We start from the raw sequence: 6,000 nt of genomic DNA on the forward strand, positions 1-6,000 counted from the left end.
GCTTTAATTTCTTTGAACAGTTTATTGTGCATATGTAATTAGCCACATTCTAGTTTAAATAGTTAAATCAGTCACTCACTGCTCTTTATTTTCCATGTTTTTTTGACAATTGTGTATTTAAGGTTTTGAGAATTAGTATATCTTAGATGGATTTTTTCCATAAGCTAATTTTGAAAAACAATAAAAGTTACTGCAGATAAATGACACAAAATGTTCCTGGCTCTGCACTAGTGCAGTATCGTGTGGTCCAGCACTGTCACTGCATGACATATAATCAGCAGCTGATTGATTCCTCAACTCCCAGAAGGTGTATCATGCATATTCGAGAGCTTGAAAGTACTTGCCGCTTAAAGATATGTGACTGCTCTCGTGGTAAACTGGTTTGACTCCATTTTTATCTCGCGTATTTACCTGACCCAGACACGTGCTGCAATGCCAGAAGTATTTTGAAACCTTGCTGCTGTTAGTCCAACATTTTTTTTTTTAAAGGAACTATTTCGAAGGACTTGTAGATATCTGGTCTAAAGATTGCTGGTGCTTTGCCTCTACACGGTGGCTGATGTATTTGAACATGTTGTTTTAGATGGATATTGGTATAGCATTTCACACATGGGAAGGGTGCCATTCACATACTGTTTAAGTGGACATGTGTTCAGATAGAATAGCTTTTACATAGCTAATTGAGTGCCTTCTATAACCTTTTAACAGCCGAAAACAGTACAAGCCTCTACGGAATAGATTGCACCAACATTTACAAGAGGGGGAATTTCTTGCCATGCAAGCTATAAGGTTTCTGGTCAAAATTTTATAATGTGATACCACTTTAACTGCATAAATACTTTGAAGTACAAAAAAAAGTTACATTCTAATGAAATGTGTTTGATTTATTACTGGACTGGAAATATTTGTATTTTGATTCTTCAGAGTAAAACTTTTAACTGCTTTCTGTTTTTGGAACTTTGTTTGCAATGATGCAACTTTTTGTCTTGTGCAATAAAACCTTAAAGCCTCTCATCTCAGTAAATGTCATCTGGTGAGAGCATCACCCATTGAAATTGCATTCTTTTTTTAATCCCCCTATGTACCGGTACAGACACAATGGGCCGAATGGCCTCCTATGTTGTAATTTTCTGTATTTATACAGTAGTTTAAATTTCTCTCTTTAAAATACTTTTTGTTGCGAATGATCGATGAGCCTATAAATAAGAGAACTTGCTATGGAGATGTCATAAATATGATCAATATATACCAGCCGTATGAGTGAGGAGACTGCTGCCCATTCTGCCATTTGGAGTGAATTTAAAAATGTTCCATTCTGAATGCATTTGGTCTCTCCTGGGGGTGACGTCCTCAAAGACTTACAAAAGTGAAACTGGTTTTCCCCTCCATAGTTTGACCAGGAATGCAGCCCTGGTATCGAAGGAAGTTTGCTTTCCCTAAGCTTGCCCCTGGTAACTACATATAGACAATATTCATTTTTGAGGCTCGTGATTTGCTGGGTTTTCCCAGATTCTCCCTTTTCCCCATCCTCCTGAAGCCACTGACGTGTATTGAGGTCAAACAAAAGACTTGTATTAAAGCCTTTTGCATTGCCCCAAAATGCTTCACAGCCAATTAAGTACTTTCGAAGTGTAGTTACTGTTGTAATGTCAGGAAATCCGGCGGCCAATTTGCACGCAGTAAGCTCCCACAAACAGCATTGTGATAATGATAGTCACCGAGAGCATGCAGATAACAAACGCAGGCAGCGGAAGGAGCGTGCGGCAAACTACCCACCCTCTCCTTCAACCACTGTCTGTCCCACCTGTGACAGAGACTTTAATTCCTGTATTGGACTGTACAGTCACCTGAGAACTCGCTCACTTTGAGTGGAAGCAAGTCTTCCTCGATTTTGAAGGACTGCCTATGATGATTGATCAGATCATCTGTTTTTAGTGATGTTGACTCTTCAAAATAGTGCCATGGATCTTTTAGGTCCACCTGACAGTCGCATCACATTTCAGTCATCACCGTTTAACGACACATCCCAAAGATGGCACCTCCGACAGTGCAGCACTCCCTCAGTATTGCATTGGAGTGTCGGCCTATATTTTTGTGCTCCATTCTCTGGAGTGGTTCTGTCGGTAGCAGCACTGCTCTGGTTTCTCACCACTTCAGTACGAGTCTATTCAACTGTGGTATCCATCACTGTGAAGTCTGATCAGAACTTCAGCTAACTTGTGCAATGGTGCACTCTTCCATTCAGAAACCTCTTGAGTATTGATCAGAAGCCCTAGCTGTGTTACCTGTTACTGCTGTCCCCCAGTACAAAAGGTGAACCAGCACTCTTTAACATCTCAAATGATGCCTCTCTTCTGATCATAAATCCCCACACAATTGGCTTGAGCTTGGGCTTTTCCTGATCTGTACGGCTGTGTTTAGTACTATATTGGGCTGTGCATTTTGTTTAATTTAAAAACACAATTTCAGGAACAAATCTGTTATAAACACTATATAAATGCCAGTTGCATTCAATTAAACTCTTTTTGCAGCGTTTATCTCGAAAGAACTTGGCAACGTGATCTCCCATTTACTCAGAAGAGCTCAGCTATTTAAAAAAAAATAGATAATTATGTCTTCTAAATGATACAAACTTCCTACCTTGAGCCAGGGAAGAATAACAATTTAGAGTTTTAATGCTGGGTGTTTAGTTACTGTGCTTCTGCAGAGATTGGGACGATATGGGAGTTTGATGGTGTAAAGACCTGCTTATGTTCAGACCTCTTGTCTACAGTAATATTCCCACAATTTCAATACATTGACCAGGAGGAGAATTTTTTTTTTAAACTTTCAACATGTTCCCTCTACTGACAAAACGCAGTGTTTCTGCACAGGTGCTTATTTAATCTGGGTTCAAACCTAAGTCAATCTTCCGATCGCGGATTGAATATATAGATAGGCCATGTGCGTGCATTAATACAAGTGGGCACTTGTGCACTCGGTTACGATAAATCCAAAGAGGATGCAGTACGCCTTGCTGTTAGGGCACTTTGATGACTACACTGGTTGCTTTATGCAGAACTTGTGCAGGTGTTCAGAGCAGGAGATAAATGACTATAAGCTGCTGTTATTCTGCTGTATTTGATCAGGGAGGTTTAGGGAAAGCAGGAAATTCATTTTGTGCCTCAAGTGTTCGGATTACCATTGGGAATGTCCTGTTAACAATCTTCCAAATGTTTTCCCTCACGTCTGGCCTTGGAGGATAGTGGTATATTTCTCCTTGAGGGATTTTATAGAAACATAGAAAATAGGTGCAGGAGTAGGCCATTCAGCCCTTTGAGCCTGCACCACCATTCAATATGATCATGGAACTTCAGTACCCCATTCCTGCTTTCTCTCCATACCCCTGATCCCTTCAGCTGTAAGGACCACATCTAACTCCCTTTTGAATATATCTTCCGAACTGGCCTCAACAACTTTCTGTGGTAGAGAATTCCACAGGTTCACAATTCTCTGAGTGAAGAAGTTTCTCCTCATCTCGGTCCTAAATGGCTTACCTCTTATCCTTAGACTGTGATCCCTGGTTCTGGACTTTCCCAACATCGGGAACATTCTTCCTGCATCTAACCTGCCCAATCCCCTCAGAATTTATCCAGCCTTCGAGGCAGCATATTGTACAGGGACAAATTAATAGTCACTTTACTTTAGAGACTGTTTGGATTACAGGTGTGCTGCTCAAACTACCTTTGAAAGTTTATGAATTTGATTCAACAACTCATTGTTCTTATCCCTTCTCTGGGTATTGATTAAAATATGTTCAAGATACACAATGTTGTTTTAATTCTCCACTCCCACTCTCCATCCTCAGCCTCCTACACTGTTCCAATGAAACTTGACGCAAGCTCGAGGAACAGCGCCTCATTTGTTTAGGCGCTTTAGTCTTCTGGACTCAACATCGAGTTCAACAATTTCAGACCATAACCACAGCCCCTATTTTGTTCCCTTTCCTCTTTTTTTATAAACACCCAATTTTTCCCCTCTCCCATGGCAGCTGGTGATGATTTCGCCATTCACGCTCCATAAGAACATAATAGGAGCAGGAGTCGGCCATTTGGCCCCTCGAGCCTGCTCCGCCATTTAATAAGATCATGGCTGATCTGATCATGGGCTCAGCTCCACTTCCCCGCCCGCTCCCCATAACCCTTTACTCCCTTATCTGTCTATCTCCACCTTAAATATATTCAATGACCCAGCCTCCCCAGCTCTCTGGGGCAGAGAATTCCACAGATTTACAATCCTGAGAAGAAATTTCTCCTTATCTCAGTTTTAAATGGGTGGCCCCTTATTCTAAGACTATGTCCCCTAGTTTTGGTTTCCCCTATGAGTGGAAATATCCTCTCTGCATCCACCTTGTCGAGCCCCCTCATTATCTTCTAAGTTTCAATAAGATCACCTCTCATTCTTCTGAACTCCAATGTGTATAGGCCCAACCTACTCAACCTATCCTCACAAGTCAACCCCCTCATCCCCAGAATCAACCTAGTGAACTTTCTCTGAACAGCCTCCAATGCATCTAGACTCATCTTTTGTTTCTTGTTCCATTACCATCTCATTTTTGCCCATCATCCCTTTTGTCTTTCTCATCTTTCCTGTCTTCCACCCAATCACTGACCTTCCCTTTTGTCCTTTCCTTCCCTCCCTCTTTCACTGTGCCCCTTGCACTTCCGTAAGAATCTGTTACATCTCGAACTTTTCCAGTTCTGACGAAGGGTCACAAACCTGAAACATTAACTCCACAGATGCTGCCTGACCTATTGAGATTTCCAGCATTTTCTGTGTTTATTCAAGATGCACTGTGTGATGAATTCAAAAAGAAGTTTTCCCCCACAATCGTTGTTCTCTTTGTGAACTTCTATCTTTGCGTGTTTCCCCACAAGTCATTCACCAAGCTCACTCGGGGAGGTCAGACAGAAGACTGTGTAGAAAGCTTCAAAAATGCTAATGATGCACTATGGACTGCTCTTCTGAGACTGGGGTTGAAGCACTTTGTTGGGGAAGTCCAAAGGGACCATTATTTAGTCATTCCAAACCAGACCTCGGCTATCTCAATGTAAATCCCATTTTTCACTCCATCAAACTAAAATCACCAAACTTTCCAATTGTGCCAGCTGTGGCTTAGTGAGTGGCACCCTCACCTCTGAGTCAGAAGGTTGTGGGTTCAAGTCCCACTCCAGAGACTTGAGCCCAAAAATCTAGGCTAACACTCCAGTGCAGTACTGGGGGAGTGCTGTACTGTTGGAGGCGCTGACTTTCAGATCAGAAATTAAACTGAGGATAAATTAAACCATTCTTCAGGTGAACGTAAAAGATCCCGTGGCATTATTTTGAAGAAGAGCAGGGAAGTTATACCCGGTGTCCTGGCCAATATTTATCCCTCAATCAACATAACAAAAAAAAAGATTATCGGGTCATTACCCCATTGCTGCTGTGCACAAAATGGCTGCCGCGTTTCCCACATTACGGTGACTACACTTCAAAGGTACTTCATTGGCCGTTAAACGCTTTGAGACATCCATTGGTTGTGAAAGGCGCTATATAAATCCAAGTCTTTTAACCTTCCTTTTTCCTTTAGATATGTTTTTGCATTAATTTTGAACGGCCCCCATGAGCAAGATTTCAGATTTGGGGAAATACCTTAGCACTTCTGAAGTAGTTTCAGTGCCATTTGTACTGATTGATGTGTGGATAGTCCATGCTGTGGACGAATGTCGGGTCCTGGGTTGCAATTTCCCCAAAGGTTTTTCATTTAAGACCCCTGGGAGATGCGATTTTAACCATCTCGGTCTGAACTGGATCAAATCCCAGGTTCCAGATATAAAAGGCAGTCGCCCTATTCGCAGACTCATCTGTAACATATGTACTACTTGTCAAACTTTGGCTCGTTATAGTGGAGAGAAAAACAGCAAATCAATCCGGAGGAAGCTTGGACGTAAATACACGCAGCATGACTGAACGCTTGTC

This window comes from Pristiophorus japonicus, chromosome 8 (genome assembly GCF_044704955.1).
Source record: "Pristiophorus japonicus isolate sPriJap1 chromosome 8, sPriJap1.hap1, whole genome shotgun sequence".
NCBI classification, from domain to species: domain Eukaryota; kingdom Metazoa; phylum Chordata; class Chondrichthyes; family Pristiophoridae; genus Pristiophorus; species Pristiophorus japonicus.